This window comes from Triturus cristatus, chromosome 12, assembly GCF_964204655.1.
Source record: "Triturus cristatus chromosome 12, aTriCri1.1, whole genome shotgun sequence".
Lineage (NCBI taxonomy): Eukaryota > Metazoa > Chordata > Amphibia > Caudata > Salamandridae > Triturus > Triturus cristatus.
In genome coordinates this window covers 178893880-178915913 of record NC_140595.1, presented here as the reverse complement: position 1 = coordinate 178915913, position 22034 = coordinate 178893880, and the positions used below count along the sequence as shown (strand labels likewise).

The window sequence follows — 22034 nt, the reverse complement described above, 5'->3', positions numbered from 1 at the left end:
GGTGCCACTCTGGATACACAGGACACGCAACTTTATGGCGCAAAAACGTCCCCCACAGAGGACACTGCTGCATTCATCGCCCTCATTGAACGTGCGTCAGCCAATCATGGAGTGCAACTCCACTCAGACACTATCGAGGATGATTTCTTGGTGGACACTTTCGCATCCTCCGAGAGGACTGTAAAAACTCTGCCCATGTTAAAAGGTGTCCTAAAGCCAGCAAAGGACATTTTCAAAGAAACCACCAGGGCACGGATCATAAACCCCAGGATCGAGAAAAAATACAAACCCGCACCTGGGGACCCCACGTACATTAGGAGCCAGTTGCCTCTGGACTCCATTGTAGTTGCCAATGCTCGCAAACGAGCACACTCGCAGACAACTGGTGATGCTCCTCCCCCGGACAAAGAGTCCAAGGTTCTAGAAACCTCCGGCAAACGGATTGCAGCCCAGGCAGCAAACATATGGCGCATCGCCAATACACAGGCCCTCCTAGCTCGCTACGACCGTTCACACTATGACACGTTAGAGAGCCTACTCCAACACCTGCCAGACGAGTACAAAGAGGCAGCGGAGCTCCTCATCAGGGAGAGACAACTGCTCACAAACGCATCCATTAAGTGTGCACTGGATGCCGCAGACACAGCTGCAAGGGCAATAAACACTAGCGTCATGCTACGACGACACGCCTGGTTACGAATCTCCGGATTCAAACCTGAGGTCCAAAATAACATCCTCAATCAGCCGGTCAACCCCGACTACTTATTTGGACCGGAGGTTGACACCACCTTAGAAAAGATAAAAAAAGACACGGACACTGCGAAGTCAATGGGGGCTCTGCAAACGCAGACTTTTCGTAGTGGCTCCTTTCGTCGCCCCGGAAATAGAGGTGCAGGTAGAGGACAGGGGGCACAGCAAACCTACAATAAAGGGGGCACACAGGGTTCCTACGATAAAAACACCCGAGGTGGATATCGTGGCTCCAGCACCAAGGGCAGAGGACGTGGTTACGGCAATACCAGGTCCTCCCCCAAGAACAAACAGCGACGCCCTCTCCCTTCCCCCCGACCACATAACACCTGTCGGGGGGAGACTCCAGCGGTTCCTGTCCACGTGGAATTCCATCACCACAGACAGGTGGGTCAAAGATGTTATCCAACACGGTTACTGTCTCGAATTAACCTCCACTCCACCCACCATACCGCCAAGGCATCGTCCTATGTCCTCAGAGCACTTAGCGTTATTACAGCAGGAGGTGCTAAGTATGCTGCAAAAAGGCGCAATAGAGGTCGTGCCCGTACACCAGCAGGGAACAGGGGTGTACTCTCTGTACTTCTTAATACCAAAAAAGGACGGGTCACTCAGACCTTTCCTAGACCTGAGACCCCTCAACCACTACATTCTCTCAGAGCATTTTCACATGCTCACCCTGCAGCAGGTTCTCCCACTCCTCAGACAGGGAGATTTCCTAGCCACGCTAGACCTCAAAGATGCGTATTTCCACATACCCATACACCCGTCACACAGAAAATATCTCCGGTTCACCATTCAGGGTCAGCACTATCAATTCAAAGTCCTCCCCTTCGGAGTAACAGCACCCAGAGTTTTCACAAAGTGCCTAGCTACCGTGGCTGCCCATCTACGGAGGCAACACGTTCACGTCTACCCTTACCTGGACGACTGGCTTGTTCAGGCAAAGTCAGCCCAGCAATGTGCCAGCCACATGTCCCGCACCATTCAGCTCCTTCACAGTCTGGGATTCTCACTAAATTACCCCAAATCACATCTCCAACCCGCACACGTACAACAGTACCTAGGTGCGACCATAGACACTCTGGCAGCCACAGCTCAGCCAAATTTAGTGAGGATCAGCAGCATGCAAATGCTGATTTCCAAGTTCAAACCCCAACACTCCCTTCCTGCGCGAGTGTTCATGCTGTTGATAGGCATGATGGCCTCCTGCATTTTCATAGTCCCACACGCGAGTCTACATATGCGCCCGCTTCAGGAGTGCTTAGCACATCAGTGGAATCGGGCTCAAGGACAGTTGAAAGACCTAGTGTTGGTGAGCGGTCGGGCATACAACTCTCTGCATTGGTGGAATCCACAAAACCTTTGCAAGGGCCGACCGTTCCAAGAGCCTGTTCCACAAATAATACTGACAGCGGACGCGTCTCTCCAGGGATGTGGAGCTCATGTACTCAATTACACAGTGCAGGGACTATGGACAACACAACAAAAGAAGATGCACATCAACCTTCTGGAACTGTTGGCAATCTTCCTAGCCATGAAGGCATTCAAAGTACATCTGTGCAACAATGTCGTGTTGATCCGGACGGACAACATGACTGCCATGTACTACATACAGAAACAGGGAGAAACACACTCTCCACAGTTGTCTCATCTGGCTCAGAGCATGTGGAAGTGGGCCATTCAGAGGAACATATTCCTCATGGCGGAACACCTCCCAGGCAAGGACAACCAGATGGCGGATCTGCTCAGCAGACACAGCCACCAAATGCACGAGTGGGAGTTACACCCATCAGTACTCCAACCGTACTTCCAGCAGTGGGGTCATCCAGAGATAGACCTATTCGCGACAAGCAAACGCGAAATGCCAAAGCTTTGCCGCCAGGTTCCCACATCCACAGTCGCAGGGCAATGCGATATGGATGAACTGGTCCGGCAGATTTGCGTACGCTTTTCCCCCAGCGCCATTGATACCGCTGGTGGCACGCAAACTGCGACAGCACTCACTGACACTCATCCTGGTTGCTCCAACATGGGCACGCCAGCCATGGTACACAACCTTTCTGGAACTTTCCGTGGTGCCGCATCAAAGGCTGCGGATCAAACCTGCGCTTTTGACGCAGAACCATGGAGAAATTCAGCACCCAGATCCGCAACAGCTGAACCTGGCAATCTGGCTCCTGAAATCCTAGAGTTTGGCTACCTAAACCTGCCACCTGACTGTATGGAGATCATTAAGGAGGCCAGGAGACCCACTACCAGGGCTTGCTATGCAGCTAAATGGAAGAGGTTTGTCATTTATTGCAACAACAATGACATTAACCCGCTAGACGCATCCATTCAAAATATAATCTGTTACCTCTACACCTATACCGATGCAATCCGGCATTCACCTCAATACGTATCCATTTGACCGCAATAGCAGCCTATCTCCAGAACAGGCAGCACCTCTCTTTATTCCGAGTGCCTGCCATCAAAGCTTTCTTGGAGGGACTTAAACGAGTAATTCCCCCAAGACACCCACCAGCACCGGTGTGGAACCTCAACTTGGTCCTCACCCGACTGATGGGTCCACCCTTCGAACCTCTCCACTCATGTGAGATTCAATTCCTCACCTGGAAAGTAGCCTTCCTAGTGGCAATCACTTCGTTAAGAAGAGTTAGTGAACTCCAGGCACTAACCATTCAAGAGCCATTCATACAGGTTCACGCAAACAGGGTCGTACTACGTTCCAACCCCAAATTCATACCCAAAGTAATATCGCAGTTCCACATGAATCAAACCATTTAACTGCCTGTTTTCTTTCAAAATCCACAGAATGTAGCAGAGAGAATGCTCCATACACTAGATGTAAAGAGAGCCCTCATGTACTATATAGACAGAACTAAGGACTTTAGGAAGACACAACAACTTTTCGTTGCCTTTTCTCCACAGCACAAGGGCAACGCCATTTCCAAAGCAGGTATAGCCAGATGGATCGTTAAATGTATTCAAATCTGCTATCAAAAGGCTAAACGCACATTAACGATTCCCCCACGAGCCCACTCAACACGTAAGTTAGGGGCCTCCATGGCTTTCCTGGGAAACATTCCTTTACATGATATATGTAGAGCAGCCACATGGTCCACTATACATACATTTACCAAACACTATTGTGTAGATGTACACTCAAAACAGCAGGCAGCTGTAGGACAGGCTGTTCTCAAAACTCTTTTTCAGACCGCTGCAGCTGGCACTGGTGGCCGCCGCTAATGGGAGGTACTGCTATGTATTCTATGCACAGATATGAATTCAGCAGCCCACATGCCTCGAACTGAATAGGCTACTTACCAGTATGCATCTGTTCTTGGCATGTAGGGCTGCTGACATTCATATCGCCCACCCTCCTCCCCGGCGCCTGTAGCAGCTGCAGCTCTCAGAATTACTGTATGGCATGGTCATCACTTTCTGCATCTACTCCATCACTGCCACAATGGCGAAAAACAATCTGAGGATGGAGAGGATGCCCATGCGCACTGTAGTCCAGGGGAGGAGTCACCTATCTCGGGATACTTCGAAGACTCTTCCAGGACAACAACGTGCAAACATCCGGACCCAACACTAGGCGGCGATCTATGCACAGATATGAATGTCAGCAGCCCTACATGCCAAGAACAGATGCATACTGGTAAGTAGCATATTCATTCCCTCCTATGTCCCCTTGGTGTCGGTGGGTCGGTGGGGTTCTGCTTGTGGGGGTTCCCTTGGCCTGGCAGGAGCAAGGTTCTACCTGGTCCACAGATCTGGTCCCCTGTGGGGCCCTCTGTTCTGCTTTGGCTGGTGGGGTCCTTTCGCAGACCCTCCTTCCCAGGGGGTATTGCTAGGGTATCTATTTTACGTGAAGGAACCTGTGGCTAGTAGTCTCCATCGTATGTACGAGTTACCTTCGGTAACGATGTATCTGGTAGAGACGATTCTAGCTGCAGATTCCTTCACTGCCTGCCCTCCCCCCCCCCCTCCCTATTCTGCGAGGACCCTTGAGTTGGTCTTCGGTACTCGCCTCCCGGTGGGGGGCTGTCTCTCCTGTGAGTGCCTTCCTTGTTCTTGACGGGTGGCTCTGTCTGGGGGCGGTTCATTCCTCCCTTGGTTCTTTGGAGGATGGGGTTTCGGTGCACTGGTGCCCTGCTGCTCTGGCTACTCGAGGTTTGAGGGGGATTGCTTCTATCCTTGTCCTCCCTCCCTTCCATTGCTATCCTCTGGTTTGAGGGTCCTCTGGCCATGTCTTGCCCTTGTGGGCGGTTGCCCTCTAGGTTGGGGTGGTTTGTTGCCCTGTCGATCTTGGGACTTGTCCCATTCCTTGCTCAGGATGAGGGGGGTGGGCTTCCTACGTGTGCCATGACTTGTATGCTTGTAATTCCCTTCGGGGCACAGGGATGAGAGGTTGTGTATGAGCGGGCAGGGTGGCTGCGGCGAGCAGGGATGCTGTTGCAAAAAGTTTCCGGATCCAGTCTCACGCCTGGGGATAATTCTACGTGAAGGAATCTGCGGCTAGAATAGTCTCTGCCAGATACATCGTTACCGAAGGTAAGTAACTCGTACTTCTGATGGATACATCTGCCAGTGGATTCCTCACCTTGTGAATATCCCCCTGCGTCAGCAACATTCAGAAACTTTTGTAGCAGTCCCCGCCGATGAGGTCGAAGACTACGTCGCAGAGACACGACTCCGCTGACGTCACCGGCTCCATAGGAAGACCTCGTCGGCGTGATGACGTCCGTTCCCTTTTTTCCACGCCGTCGACGCCAACGGATTTCGGGAATCTCTCTCTGTAGCTATACCTGTTACTTTGTTTTCTGCTGGTTTCTCTTTGTTTTCTTCAGCCGAAATGTTGACAAAGAAGTCATGATTTAAACCCTGTCGTGAATGTGGGAAACACATGTCCATAACGGATCCGCATGACGACTGCGTGTGGTGCCTGTCATCGGACCATGATGTCGAGGGATGTTCTTGCTGCCGCAAGATGAGTTCCAAGGCTCTTAAGGAGAGGGAAGCAAAAAGAGGCCGGAGAAAATAGAGATCTGAAAGAAACACGTTAGTTAGATTCCTCACCTTAGAATATCCCCAGGCGTCAGACTGGATCCGGAAGATTTTTCGTCAGCAATACCCCTTGCGCGTCGCTAGGCGTCGTCTGCGGCTCCGCGTCCGTCGTCGGCGTCGTGCGCCGGGATGACGTCGTCGGAGCACTTAGACGCCGCCCTCGCGCGCCGACGTCAGTTCTTCTTTTTTCCGCGCCAGTAAGCGCAGATCCGGGAGAGCTACCCCTTTTAGTCTTTTTTGACTAAATCTTTTTGATCATTTTTGATCCCTGTCTGTCGACATCTGGTGCCGGTAGGATGCCTGGGTTCAAGGCTTGTGAAGACTGTCATCGACTGATGTCGGTGACCGATCACCACCGCCGGTGCCTCTATTGCTTAGGCCTCGACCACGACGCGGAGTCGTGCAACGACTGTCAGGCCCTGACTTCGAAGGCTAGGCGGGAGCGGTCCCGCAAGCTTCTCGAGCTTCGCCACTCGGCTCCGCGTCGTGCGCGATCCCGGTCCAGGAGGAGGTCCAAGGATCGCTCGCGGAGCCCTAGCCGACGCCACCATCGATCGTCTGGCTCCAAGTCGTCGGGTAAGTCCAAACACTCAAAGAAGTCCAAGAGGCGACATCGCTCTTCGGACTCCCCTCGCCGGTCGCGCGACTCGGCCGAGGGTCCAAGTGGTTCCACCCCCGCGGCTCCGGCGGAGCCGCAGGTGCCGCGTCCGCCCCCATACCTTCCGGTCCCTGGGGCTGACGCGGCGCCGGCGGAGATCAGTGCCTTCCTCTCGGCCATGAGGAGCCTGGCCCCGCCGTCGACGCCCGCTGGCGCGCCTTCGGGCCCCGCGGGCTCGACTGGGCGACCTCGCGTGCCGGCGGCTCCGGCCCCGGCGCCGTCGACGACTCCGGTCTCGACGCCGCAGGTCCCCGCGGGGCCCATGCCTGGGCCCCAGTCGACGCCGGTTGACCTTGTCACTCCTCCACCGGCGCCGACGCCTGAACCACCGACGCCGTCACCGGCGCCGCCGACGCCTGTGACGCCGACGCCCCAGTTTAGCCCTCATCCGGACCCGACGCCGGCACGGCGTCCGCCGACGCCGCATCCGACGCCGCTAGAGACCTACCATCTCTACAGTCCGGTTCCGATCATTCCTCCTGTTTATCAGGAATCGGAAGAAGGGGGCGACTGGGAGGGGTTCGAGGACCCTCTGGCTGTTCAGTCACAGCTTTCTCAGGACTGGGCAGATGAGCTGGGGGAGGCCAGCGGGCTGGACACCTCGCCAGACGCTGGATTCACTTCTCCTCCGACCGTGGCTTCGGAGGAGGGTGCAGCATTTTCTGTGGTGCTGCGCAAGGCGGCTGAGGCCCTTGGGCTCGAGTTGCCTGCCGTGGCTGTGAGGACCAACATCCTCACTGAGGTGCTTCAAACCTCAGCAAGCTCCACTGAGCCTCTGCTGCCGTTTAACGAGGCCCTCACTGACGTTCTGCAGGGCACCTGGTCCAAGCCCTCCACAGTTCCTCCTGTGGATAGGAACGTTGCCAGGCGCCACCGCCCTGCTCCGGGCGACCCCAGCTTCCTGTCCCAACACCCCACCCCCGAGAGTCTGGTTATCCAGGCCTCTACTTCCCAATCCTCCTTCCCGACCGCTCCGCCGGACCGGGATTCCAAGAGACTCGAGCAGTTTGGCAAGAAACTGTTCTCGTCCCTTAGTTTGGGCCTGCGGTCTTTAAATACCGCCTGTCTCTTGGACCGTTATTCCCATTCTCTGTGGGATACGGTGGAGGACGTGCTGCCCCTGTGTCCGGAGGAGGTCCGGACGCGTCTTTCCCAGGCTCTGGCCGATGGGAGGGACGCAGCACGGCACGCCATAAGATGTGGGCTTGACACCACGGACTCGCTAGGTCGGGCGATTTCCACCACGGTGGCGCTCCGCCGCCACGCCTGGATGCGGTCCACGTCCTTTTCCGGGGATGTCCAGAACACCCTCATGGACATGCCCTTTGATGGCACTCGCCTGTTTGGTGAGAAGGCGGACAGTGCGCTGAACCGCTTTAAGGACTCCCGGGCTACGGCCAAGTCCTTGGGCCTCTCGGCTCCGCGGGCGCACACCTCCGCTTTTCGCCCCTTTCGTGGCCAAGGAAGGGGCGCCTCCTCACGTCCGCAGAGCCACCAGCCGCAGAACCAACCTGCGCGCGGTCGCGGACGTGGCTTCCGCCGTGGCGGAAATGGAGGCCGACGTGGTCAGCCCACATCCACCCCGGCAGCATCCGCCTCAAAGCCTTCCTAGTCCGAGCTTTCAGGCCCATACCACGCCAGTGGGCGGCAGAGTTCGCCATCACCTGCCCCACTGGCGGTCCATAACATCGGACAGGTGGGTGCTGCAAATCGTCCGAAGGGGCTACTCCCTCCCCTTCGAGACGACCCCTCCAGCCATGCCACCGCAGCACCACCGTATCTCGGGGGATCATTTGGATCTTCTCCGCGAGGAAGTTTCGGCTCTCTTGGCCAAGGGGGCCGTCGAGCGCGTTCCGAGTCCAGAAGTAGGTCGTGGTTGTTATTCCCACTACTTTCTGGTTCCCAAGAAGGGCAAGGGGGGCCTGCGCCCTATCTTGGACCTCCGGAACGTCAATGCCTTCCTCCGAAAGGAGAGGTTCAAGATGCTCACGTTGACTCAGGTTTTAGCTGCCCTAGACCCTGGAGACTGGATGGTAGCGTTGGACTTGCAGGACGCATATTTCCATATCCCCGTCCTGCCGGCCCACCGGCGTTACCTGCGGTTCACGGTGGGCCAAGAGCACTTTCAGTTTACCGTGCTCCCCTTCGGCCTCACCAGTGCCCCTCGGGTGTTCACGAAAGTGATGGCGGTGGTCGCAGCTCATCTGCGCAGATCAGGGGTCCCAGTCTTCCCCTATCTCGACGACTGGTTGTTGAAGGCGGGCTCGCCCCAGGCAGTCGTCTCCCACCTCCAGACTACGGCGGATCTCCTGCATTTGCTGGGGTTTTCCATCAACGTGCCGAAGTCACACTTGAGCCCCTCTCAGAAGCTCCTCTTCATCGGAGCGGTTCTCGATTCGGCGCAGTTCCGGGTCCATCCTCCGGAACAGCGGGTCCGGGATATACAGGCCCTGATTCCCATCTTTCGGCCTCTATCCCGGGTTTCGGTCAGGCTAGTGTTGCGGCTTCTGGGGCTGATGGCCTCCTGCATCCTACTAGTGCATCACGCCAGGCGGCGCATGCGGGCTCTGCAGTGGGACCTGAAGTTTCAGTGGGCCCAGCATCACGGCAACCTGTCCGACCATGTCTTGATCTCGGAGGGTACTGCACAGCAGTTGCAGTGGTGGCTCACGGACCGCGAGTGGGTCAAGGGCAAGAGCCTCTCCCTTCCCCAACCGGAGCATGTCGTAGTGACGGATGCGTCCCTCCTGGGATGGGGTGGCCATATGGGAGAGGCGGAGATCAGAGGCCTCTGGTCTCCGGCGGAGTCTCGTCTCCACATCAACCTGCTGGAGTTGAGAGCGATCCGGCTTGCACTGAAAGCCTTCCTTCCCTCTGTCAGGGGAAGTGTCGTGCAGGTGTTCACGGACAACACCACCGCCATGTGGTACTGCAACAAACAGGGCGGGGTGGGGTCGTGGACCCTTTGTCAGGAGGCTCTGCGCCTCTGGACATGGCTGGAACACCAGGGCGTCACCCTGGTGGTTCAACATCTGGCGGGCTCTCTGAACGCCAGAGCAGACGAACTCAGCCGCCGGTGCATGATGGATCACGAATGGCGTCTGAACTCCGAAGTGGTGCAAGGCCTCTTTCAGCAGTGGGGAGAGCCTTGGTTAGATCTATTCGCCACCGAAGAGAACGCGCAATGTCAGCAGTTCTGCGCGTTGGAATTTCCAAGGCGGCACTCGCTCGGCGACGCTTTTCGTCACGAGTGGAGTTGCGGTCTGTTGTACGCCTTTCCGCCTATACCACTTCTGCCCAGAGTGCTGAAGAAGATCAGGCGCGACCGGGCCCAAGTCATCTTGGTGGCTCCGGATTGGGCACGAAGATACTGGTATCCCGAGCTACTCAGTCTGTTGACCGATCCCCCGATACGTCTGCCCCTTCGGGAGGATCTTCTGTCGCAGCAGCAGGGGACGGTCCTCCACCCGAACCTGTCCAGCCTCCACCTCCATGCGTGGAGATTGAGCGGCGGCAGTTGATGCCATTTGACTTGCCTCCTGAAGTCTGTGATATCATTCTGGCAGCCAGGCGTCCCTCCACAAAGTCGGTATACGCCTGCCGGTGGAACAAATTTGTGGCATGGTGCACAGCAAAGGCTGTGGATCCCCTTTCCGCCCCTCTTTCTGAGGTTCTCCTCTTCCTTCTTTCTCTGGCCCGGCAGGGCTCTGCCCTGGGCACCCTGAAAGGTTATCTTGCTGCCATCTCCGCCTTCTTGCGGCTTCCTGATCAGCCTTCTCTTTTCAAGTCCCCTGTGGTTACACGCTTTCTCAAAGGCATTACACACACGTTCCCTCCTGTCCCTTTTGTAATGCCTCAGTGGGACTTGAATCTGGTTTTGACATTCCTGATGTGCGCTCCCTTCGAGCCTCTTCACAATTGCCCTCTTCGTCTTCTAACTCTAAAGACTGCTTTTCTGGTAGCCATCACCTCGGCTAGACGGGTGAGTGAGCTCCAGGCTTTATCTTCAAAGCCTCCTTTTCTATCTGTTCATCCGGACAAGGTTGTCCTTCGGCCTCGTCCCTCCTTTCTTCCTAAAGTGGTGACTCCATTTCACCTTGGGCAGTCTGTCACCTTGCCCACCTTCTTTCCGCCTCCGCATCCTTCCAAAGAGGAAGAGAGGCTCCACCGTCTGGACCCAAAACGTGCGCTCTCCTTTTATCTGGACCGCACGAAACAGTTCCGGGTGGACGACCAGCTTTTTGTTGGGTACGTGGGCGCTAAGAAGGGGAAGGCTGTGCACAAACGAACCATCTCTCGGTGGGTCGTTTTGTGTATAAAAATCTGCTATTCCTTGGCTAAAAAGGACCCTCCTGTTGGGCTGCGCGCCCATTCTACTCGGGCCACAGCGGCTACTACTGCTTTGGGACGGGGTGTCCCTTTGCAGGACATCTGTCAGGCGGCAACGTGGGCTTCGCTACACACGTTTGCCAGGCATTATTGCCTTGACAGCCAAGTCCGGAGGGATGGCTTCTTTGGCCGTTCTGTCCTCCAGGACTTTCTGGTGTGATCTTGGTTCGCAGACCCACCACCGGGGATGGTATTGCTTGGGTATCTATTCTAAGGTGAGGAATCTAACTAACGTGTTTCTTTCAGATGAACAAGTTACTAACCTTCGGTAACGATGTATCTGTAAGAAACATTAGTTAGTTAGATTCCTCACCGACCCACCCATCCTCCCCGTTCTGCGAACTGACATCTAGGGTTAAGGTTGTCCTTTCAGGCCCCTAGATTTTATTTTTGGCACCAGTATCGGTCTTTGCATGGCTCTGCGTTCCTGGCGCGGAAGGCTATGTACAAGAACTGACGTCGGCGCGCGAGGGCGGCGTCTAAGTGCTCCGACGACGTCATCCCGGCGCACGACGCCGACGACGGACGCGGAGCCGCAGACGACGCCTAGCGACGCGCAAGGGGTATTGCTGACGAAAAATCTTCCGGATCCAGTCTGACGCCTGGGGATATTCTAAGGTGAGGAATCTAACTAACTAATGTTTCTTACAGATACATCGTTACCGAAGGTTAGTAACTTGTTCGTCAAGGTCGGTGTCTAAATCGACTTCGGGGCATGCTTCCAAATCCAGGAAACACAAGAAGAGGAGGCATTAAGCTCGACGTCACTTGGATAAAGATGCGACATCGCTCTCCCGACGCCGTAAGGACTTTGTGTCACCCTCGCCCGTTCCGGATTCACCTATTGGCCTGTCGTCACCTGTGGCTTCACCGAAACATGCCCCGGCTCCGGCTTCGTCCCTGGTTCTGTGTGAGGAGCCTCCGGCCCCGGTTGAGCCTTAGGCTCCGCTGATTCCACCGTCGGCGCCGGTTGGCCATAGTCCGGTGATGCCTGAGCAATATCCTGCGTTTCCAGGACCAGGTCAGGACCCCAGGGCATTATCTTAATGCGATGTATGGAGTATTCTCCAGAGCCAGAGCTAAAAATATAAAAAAACAACGCATCAACTATTCCGCTTCTTTCGCAAAGAAGCAGAATAGTTGATACGTCGGACGACAATCAACCGAAGATAGTCGAGGAAAATTGAATTGGCAACACCGGCCACTATCTTTCCGACTGACCAAGCGTAATTACAAGGTATTCCAGAGTTGTGAATTTTGGGGTCAAAGGCGCCCACACGATCGCAACGATATTTTCACGACCACCCTTCCGTTCGACAGGCTTTTGAGTACACGCCCGGATTCGGAGCCACAAACCTCCACGGACATTACAAGTTTGGTTTGGATGTTTTTCACCCCTGATTGCCACTGCATTGAGTTGCAGTTAATACTGGTCCTGATGAGGATCCCACCAAGAAAAGGGATCTGAAACGCGTAGACAGTCTTTCTGAGGCCAATCTATCAGTCACGAGTATAAACTGAGTTCATATTGTCTAAAAGAACCACTAATATCATTTATGTTGATGGTCTCTGTATTTGTATGTAAACTATTTCTGTTAGTCTAGATGTGTTAAAGTAATAAGAATTGGGTGAATGGGTATGAGTGATTGAGTGTTTGTCCTGTATTTGGTCATTGTTGAAAAATGTTAGGAGATGTTTCAAACACAAAAGTAAATATGTGTTCTAAAAGTATTTTGGACATCACTATGAGATGTGTTTTTAGGTTTGTCGTACAATTCGTGTAAAACTTTCTATCTTATTTGAGTCATTTACGATTAAATCTGACAGAAAAAGTAGTCACTAGTGTTAGTGTTTCAGTCATTACACACTGTGAGAAGCTATGATCTGATTAAAGTGCAGTATTGGCAGATTTTTTGTTATAAAAAAAGCAGCTGAACTTTTAGATCTGCAGTTGCCTTCTGCAGAGTTCAAACCAAACATCTTAACGGAAGTTCTGCACTCTCCCTCAGCTGTTTCTGAGCCTCTGCTCCCTTTTAATGACGCCATCATAGAGCCAGTGATGGAAGTGTGGCGTAAGCCCTTTTCTGCTCCGACAGTTTCTAAAGTCATTGCCAGGAGGTACAGGGCAGCTCCGGGGGACCCAGAATTTTTAACATCTCACCCGTCTCCTGAGAGTCTGGTTGTTCAGGCTGCATGTTCAAGAAAATCATCAGGTTCATTTCCCCAGGTCCCGAGTGACAGGAAAGCAAAAGAAACTGGATCAGCCGGCCAAGAAGGTCTTTTCTTTGGCCAGCATGGCCCTTAAATAAACAAATGCCACCTATCTCTTGGGACGTTATATACATGCTCTCATGGACTCAGCAAAGCAGCTAGCCCCAAAACTATCAGAGGAGGATAGGGTTGGTTATAATGAGATCCTTTCGGATGCCCAGGCTGCGGCGTGTCAGGTGATCCAGAGTGGATTGGACACTGCTGACTCGGTAGCAAGAGTCATGGGATCTTCTGTTGCCACTAGGAGGAGTGTGAGAAAGTGCCATCTTTCTTGCATGGTATGCCCCCACTTTTTGCTAAATTGCTGAATGTACTTCGATTGAGTGTACCCTGGGTTCCTGCCAATCAGGTGCCCAGGGCCTATGTTCCTTCCTTAAACCACACAAACTCCAAATTGGCAAACCCTAGCCACATGTCAGCCCCTGGTAAATGGTACCCTAGGTACCCAGGGCCTTGTGGCCAGGGAAGGCCTCGAAGGGCTGCAGCACTCATTGTGCCACCCTCAGAGGCCCTGTACCCTTACACACACACTGCCCTTGCAGGCTGAGTGTCTGGGTGCAGGACAAAACAAAGAGTCGACATGGCACACATCACTGTGTACCATGCCCATCACCTACACTGCCAAGGCATATGTCAGCCACCCCCCTAGCTGGGTGCATTACGCCTATGGTGTGGGCACAGGAGCAGGAGCCCTGTGCCCCTACAGTACCCGGGTCCATTCCTGGGCACTGTAAGTGCAGTGCTGTCATTTAAGAGTACATGGTGCTGAGAGCTTGTCAAACACGAGCTCCACAGCACCATATTGGCAACACTGAAGCCTGGGAAGTTTGGTATCAAACTTCTCAGCACATTGAACCCACACTGATGCCAGTGTAGGATTTAATGTACTGAGCACCCCAGAGGGCATCTTAGAGATGCCCCCTTACAGCTAACTTACAATCCACGTCTGCTCTGAGGCTGCCCAGGCTGCCACACAGCAGACACGTTGCTGGACCCCTGGGTGGGAGAGCCCCTGCTCTCCCGGGCCTGCAACAATGCACATCCTGGGTGAGGTGAGAAATCTCCTCCCCCAGGATGAGCAAAGGGAAGCTTCAAAGGCAGGCCGCCATTTGGAGTTTCCCCAGGCCACTGCAACCCCCCACTCTGGCGGGAAGCTTGGCCGGAAACCCCATACAAGGGCAGGGGATGTGCCAGCCTGCCCACCCCACCCCTCAGGTGGGGGAGGCGAGGTGAAGCACATCTCCGGGCTCTCGCCATCTTGAAGATGGGAGGCCCTACCCTATCAGGATTAGGCTACTGCCCCCCTCCCACAGGAGAGAGGCAGGATAGGGGGTGTACCCACCCCAGGACAAGGACCCATTGGTCCCTGGCCTTCACCTACCTGTAACGCCCCTAAATCTAGTATTTAGGGGCCCCCTGAACCTTCCTTCCTTAGATTCCAGATAGAAAATTACAAGAAGAGCAAGAAGAACAAAGACCTGCCCTGCAGCTGCTAAAAAGAGAAGAAGACACCAACTGCTTAGGCCCCAGCCCTACCGGCCTGTCGACTCTCGAACCTGCACCAGCGCGGCATCTCTCGTGGCCAGCAACCTCACCAACCCCGGAGGACCTGGCTACCTTTTGGCTCTAAGCCCCTGGGACTCCCATGAGTAGAGGCTCTACTCAAGAAACCTATTTTTAACCCCTGGCAGCAGCCCGGAACCGCGGACCCAACACACTCTGCACCAGCCAAGCCTGGCCAGTGCCGGAGTGGACAAAGACCCTGAGGACGACCCCACGGCGACTGTGACCCCGAGTCCGGCACCCAAGGACCCCCCTCGACATCCCGGAGGAAGCCTGCAGCCTCAGAACCAAGTGCCACCCCAACCGCGATCAACCAGAGGGTAAGATTCCCGACGTCAAAAGGCACCCCTGCACCCGGCGCCCTGCGGCCCCCTGTGCCCAATCCCGGGGTACCCACCTAACCTACAACTACCCAACTTACCTCTCGAAGTGGTGGTGGCACCTGAAACATCCTCGTCCCCGAGCCTGCAGCCTTTTTCCAAACCGGAACATTCCCATTGATTTCCATTGAGCGCCCGAGGGCTCAAAAGCACCCTGCACCCAGCCGCCCGAGTGGCCCTGGCAGTGCCCTCTCTACACTAACCTACTTCCCCACTTGCCCTGAGTAAGTGACCAGGAGCCCAGCTCCCACAGCCGCGTGGCTTGCCAGACAGCAGCCACCAACCAAGGCCCCCCTATCCCTCATAGGATAACATTGGGCCTAACTCTCTCTGCACCCGGCCGTCCTGAAACCGCTGAGGGTGAACGAACTGTACCTACCTAACACTGGGGGACCCCTGAGTCCATGCCCGGAATTTCAACTCTGCCAGTCGAGTACTTACCCTTAAACCGCTAACTTCATTTTCCTCATAGGGTAACATTGACTGGCTTTTTCTTCAAAAATCTTCTAAGTGTGAACTTTTCAAAACTGCAAAAATTCACCAAAAATCAGCCAAGTGACAAAAACGAATTTACTCACCTGCTCCTAGGTGAGCTCCCAGTGCTGGATCTTGGTGCCCAGCCCTAACCCTGAAAGTGTCCACAACTATACTTACCTCTAACTCATTTTTCTCCCATAGGAAACCATTGTCTGCTTTTCTGTGAAATTTCTTCTAAGTGTCTATTTTTGCAAATTTGAAATATTCTTTTAAAATCGTACCATTTCTGCAAACAAAATTACTTACCTGCTTTTGATAAGGACCTGAGTCCTGGGTCTAGGTACCCAGTCCTGGATTACTAAAGTAACGATAAAGTACTCTACCTGCAATTTGAAGTTCTTGCCATAGAGATCCATTGAATGTTTTCTTTGAAATATTTTCTAAGTGCTAACTTTTGAAATAGCTAAATATTATTTAAAAATCATTACAGTTATTAAGTCGACTTTCATCACTTGATTCTGAATACTGACCCCAGGCTGGTTCTAGGAGCCAGACCTGGAATTCCAAAAGTAATCTGAAAAGTAATTTATTACAATTAACCTGAATTTACCATTGAGCTCAATGCATTGTTATGTTTAGGAAATAGGATTGTTTATTGCAACCAACTGTGACTGTTTACACAAATTTATTGCTTAAGACAAAAGTATTTATATTCAACCTCTCATTCTGAGAAAGTATATTTTTACCCCCTTTGTGGTTCTAAAAATAAAACAAGCATATATTTTATATATATAAACCATTGGCCTAGAGTTCAGTTATTGAGTGTGTGAAACCATTTGCTGTGTACAATAAATGCTTTACACTGTCCTCTGGTACTGCCTTACTGCTCGACCAAGCTACCACTTTTGAGAGTAAGGTCATACCTAACTTTGACCTCTATCAGCCTCTGGGGGACTGTGGACTCTGTACACCCTGTACCTATTAGGGAACAGTATATACAGAGCCACTTTCTCACAAGGAGCGCGTGGCTTAAGTCATCGGAATTTTCCCCTGATGTCCAGTCAACGCTCTTGGACTTGCCTTTTGATGGCTCTGGTCTTTTTTGGCAAGAAAGCGGATGCTGCGCTGGAAAGATTTAAGGAGAGTAAGGCCACGGCTAAATCTTTGGGCCTTCAGACTCAGCCAAGAGGCTCATTCAAGAGGTACAGGGGCTTCGGAAGGTCTACCTTTCGTACATAAAGACAGCCACAGCAGCAGCAAAGCACTCTGAATAAGGGTTACAGAGGTAGAATCAGGGGTCGCACTCGTGGCCGACACCTCTCCTCCTCCTCAGCCCCTCCCACCACTGCAAAGCAGCCCTAGATCCACCATTCTGTATCATGTTGGTCCTGTGGGGGGCCGGCTTACCCATTTTCTACAAGATTGGGAATCGGTTACTACAGACCTTTGGGTTCTAGATCTTGTAGAAAATGGTTACGCCCTTCCCTTTCGGGAATTCCCTCCAAATTACCCTCCTTGTCAAGGCGCTTGCTCAGAGGACCACCGTCTTCTCCTACAGGAGTAAGTCCTGACGTTACTTAAAAAAAAAGGTGCGATAGAGGTGGAGGGGTCAGGGATGCTACTCCCGGTATTTCCTGATTCCGAAAAAGGACGGCAGATTGCGTCCAATATTGGACCTCAGGATCTTGAATCTTTTTCTGAAGCAGGAGAAGTTCAAGATGATCACCCTTGCGCAGGTTCTTAAAGCGCTGAATCAGGAGGACTGGATGGTGTTGATCGACTTGCAGGATACGTATTTCCACATCCCCATCTTGAAGTCGCACAGGAAGTATCTCCGGTTTACGGTAGGGTCGCAACATTATCAGTTTGCGGTCCTTCCGTTTGGTCTTACTACTGCACCTCGAGCCTTCACAGAGGTGATGGCAGTGGTGGCAGCCCATCTCAGAAGGTCGAGGATTTCGGTTTTCCCCTATCTGGACGACTGGCTGATCAAAGCAGAGTCGCCAGAAAAGGTGCTTCATCATCTGCAGGTTACGACTCAGCTGTTGTACAAATTGGGTTTTTCGATAAACGTGCCCAAATCTCACCTGGTGCCCTCTCAGCGCAACCTGTTCATAGGGGCGGTACTGGACACTACTGTGTGTCGAGCATTCCCACCTCCACAAAGGATTCTCGACATACAGGAAATGATTCCTTTGTTTTACAATGGAGCGGTCGTTCCAGTCCTGAAGGTCCTTCGTCTGCTCGGTCTGTTTGCTTCCTAAATTCTGTTGGTCAGCCATGCACGCTGGCACATGAGGGTGCTCCAGTGGTGTCTCCGCAGGCACTGGTATCAGCACAAAGGAGATCTCAGGGAGTCTGTGAGGATCTCCAGAGAAGCTGCGGCGGATCTATCTTGGTGGAGTGTGGAGGGCAATCTGTCTCAAGGAAAGCCATTCCATCTACCTCCATCTGTGGCCACAGTGATTACGGATGCATCCACTGTAGGGTGGGGTGTGCATCTGGGGGATCTGGATATCAAGGGTCTTTGGTCTCCAGAGTAAAGGTTGTTTAACATCAACCTTCTGGAATTGCGGTCGATACGTTTGGCACTCAAGGCCTTTCTCCCTTCCCTTCGCGGTCCGTCAGTTCAAATCCTGACGGACAACACTACCACAATGTGGTATGTCAACAAGCAGGGAGTGGGGTCGCTTTGTCTCTGCAGAGAGGCTCTGCGTCTCTGCAGAGAGGCTCTGCGTCTCTGGTCCTGGGCTCAGGATCAGCAGATTTGTCTGATGGCAATCATCTGGCCGGAGTTCTGAACGTGCATGCAGACAGTCTGTCGGCAGTTCTCCACCGACCACGAGTGGAGGCTTCATCCAGAGGTTGTTCGGCACGTTTTCCGGATGTGGGGAACCCCTCGGGTGGACCTGTTCGCCACTCACGAACGCTCACTGCCCGTATTTCTGCAGTCTCCGGTATCCGATGCAGGGAGCCTTGGGGGACGCGTTTCAGTTGAGATGGGACTCACATCTCCTTTACACGTTTCCTCCCATAGTCTTGATTCCTCGGGTTCTGGGGAAGATTAGCCAAGACCGGGCCCAAGTCATATTGATCGCCCCGGATTGGCCAAGAAGGGTGTGGTATACAGATCTTCTCCACCTCTCCGCTCCGTCTCCCTCGCAGGGCAGACCTCCTCTCGCAGTTGGAGGGGCAGGTTCTACACCCCCACCTCCAGAGCTTACACCTTCATGCCTTGAGATTGAACGGGGCAACCTTAATTCTTTTTCTCTCCCACCAGATGTTGTAGTTTTATTTTTGTCTGCCAGACGTCATTCCACCAAATCTATCTATTCCTATAGGTGGTCTAAATGTGTGCTCTGGTGTGGGGAGAAGTCAATTGATCCTTTAAGGGCTCGTTTATTTGACATTCTACAGTTTGCCCTTTCTCTTGCTCAGCAAGGCTTTGCTGTGGCTACTGTAAAAGGATACTTATCGGCTTTGTCTGCATTCTTTTGCTTGCCGGATCAGCCATCCTTTTTTAAATCGCCTATTGTTTTACGATTTCTAAAGGGCCTTACAAACTAGTTTACTCCTACTCCTTTTATTGTGCCTCAATGGGACTTAAATCTTGTCTTAACTTAGCTGATGTGTAAGGGCTCGAAGGGAGAACCCAAGTGTCCCTTGAGACTGTTGTCTTTCAAGACGATTTTTCTCATTGCGATAACCTCGGCAAGGAGGGTAAGTGAGCTTCAAGCTCTGAGTTCAAAACCCCTGTTTTTGACCATTCATGCTGAAAGACTGGTACTCAGGACCAGGGCTGCTTTTCTACCTAAGGTAGTAACTCCTTTCCATCTGGGGCAATACATTACCCTCCCTACCTTCTATCCTCCCCCTCACCCTTCCAAGGAGGAGGAGCGGCTTCGCCGCTTGGACCCTAAGAGGGCGGTGAGCTTCTACCTTGACAGAACAAAAGACTTTCGAGTTGATGACCAGCTCTTCGTGGGCTTTGTTGGCTGCAGGAAAGGCAGAGCGTTGCACAAGCGCACCCTTTCCAGATGGATTGTCTTGTGCATCAAGATATGCTACTCTTTGGCTGGTAAGGAACCTCCAGAGAGTTTAAGGGCTAATTCTACTATAGCGAAGTCTTCCACTTCTGCTATGTCTAGAGGTGTTCCTGTGGAGGACATTTGTTGGGCGGCAACATGGACCTCCCTTCTCACTTTCGCGAAGCATTACTGTGAGAAGTTGGCCTGATATATGATGTCACTAATTCTACTGTACACCCTGTATCAGTCCAAACAACCCTTATGGTGATTGGTTGTAAAGTCAACCTTATAGACCAGCTATCCTAGTGGTAGCATGGACAAGAGCAGTCTTAGGCTAAGCTCTGAATGGCATGTGAAGCCAGCTGTTATACCATTTGTAACCCCTTGAATACCAAATGAAAGGACACCACAACAGATATATATATATATAAAGTGTATTTATTCTAGTCAAACCCTCAGCACTCTTTATGAGATTCGAGGTAAGTACAACACAGTCTTATTCAAGCATACATTAAGTCACACAGGTAAGTAATACAGTTAGGCCCTAGGGGCCATGCAAACCATATACTAAATAAGTGGTATAAGGACCACTGTGACGGAAATAAGATAGGCCTAGGCCTAGGGAATCGCTTGGGCTACACTATACTACCCAAGGTTAGGAAGTGGGAGGCCCACGGGATTCAGGTGCAGAGTGGAAACACCCACGCGTAATGCGTATAATCGATAGAAATAGTACAGTTCAGAAACAAGCAGTTTTAGGACACTTCTGGTATAGCTAGAAAGTCAAGACTCGGAAACTAGACCCTAGGATAGTCAATACCCTTGTGAGCACCGGAGTACCCAAGTTACCTAGCCCACGGGCTGCGGGTGCATAGGTGTGAACTTGCGTCGGGTTTCGTCGTGGACTTCTATGGATGCCTGAAGGAAAGTTACTGACAGGCAGTCAGTGCAGAGTGTCAGTGGATCCCAAGGCCGGGATCAAGAAGGAAGGATACCTGCAAGCAGAAGGGACAGAGTCTGGGTCACTAGCCAGTGACCACGTGGAACCAGGAAGGAACCAGGCGATGTCTGGAGATTGCAGGTGAAGCTTGTCGCAGCAGCCACGGGTACCAGGAGGCGTCGAGGACGACCAGGACCAGGAGGCGAGCTGTCCCACGAAGGCTCGTGCTGGCAGCGTCGAAGTCGAACTAGGACTCACCAAGCCTTGGCAAGCGGAACCCACGAAGAATGAAGGACTTGCTTCTGGTGCAGACCAGGAAGGTCTGGGGTGCTTCTCTTTTGCAGAGGAGCAGGAGCCAGTCTGGAGGAGCCAAACCAGCAGTGGAAAATCGAAGGTGTGTCGTCGCAAAGGTTACTAGCCAACGGGCAAGCAACCGGACAGACGCGGCAAGCAGGAAAATGCAGAAGGGCCCCACGCAGGACTCGTGGAGTGTGGGGGGCTGATCTTCGGTGCAGATGGTGCTTGGGGTTGGGGCTTCTCAATCCCCGGTGCACAACTTTGAGGGTGCCTCAGAAGCTACGCTGGAAGATACTGGCCACTTTTCCCAGGTAGCCGGTCCCACGTATCTCGTCGCCTCCACGGATCTCGGCTGTGGATGTGGATCAGGGTCGGAGAAGTCTGGAAGTCAAGGCTCTGGTCGGGCTCTGCAGTCGGTCCGTCGTAGAACTTCAGCAAAGCAAAGGGTAAGTCTCTTGATGGTGCCTGTTCGCACAGGGTGACCACTCCTTGGCCACAAGGGAGATTCTTCAGTCGTCTTCTTTCGTCGAATGTCGAAGGTCCAGAGTTTCTGTTCAAGTTGCAGGTTCTGGATAATCTAATCTCCTGGGGCCCAGCTACCACACTTATACTAATGTGGGGGGCTGGGTTGCCTGCTAGGTCACGCCTTATGGGTGGGACCCGGGAGGGGGGTGGTTACACCCCCTTCCCTTTGTCAAGTTTCGCGCCAGGACTGGGGCTGGAGTGCCCCAGCACCGGTTTGAACTGGACTATGCATGGGACACCTTGTGTGCCCCAGGCAGTGTCTAGTTTCTTTCACCCCTCCCTGCCCCAATACACTAAGGCCTGTCTGGGGTGGTGCTCGCACCTCCCAAGGCAGGAAACCTATTGTCCAAGCCTCCCGTGCCGGGATCATTCCCAGCAGCAGGAGGTCAGACTTGTGTCGTGGCAGCAGCATCCATTTTGTGATGCTGGGGCTCTGGTTAACTTTAACCGGGTAAGTAGGTTTCAACATGTCTTCTCCCTCTAGAAGGGAGGGATAATATCCTCATCCCCAGAAATGGGATGGGGGTATTATTCCAAAGTGTTAGACACCTTACACGACATGTTTTGATAAAGCCAAACCATAGTTACCATAACCGTTTAAGATTATAAGGTACTTTAAGAGTATATGGTAGGCTATATCCTAGAACAGCTATAAGGACATGGTTCCGAAAGCTGCAGAC

General features: G+C 52.9%; 1 protein-coding gene across 10 annotated transcripts in view; it reads left to right on the top strand.

Annotated features, from left to right (window-relative positions):
- CNOT1 (CCR4-NOT transcription complex subunit 1) overlaps positions 1-22034 on the top strand; it is a 1579387-nt gene that overhangs the window by 1460084 nt on the left and 97269 nt on the right. The window lies entirely within an intron of this gene.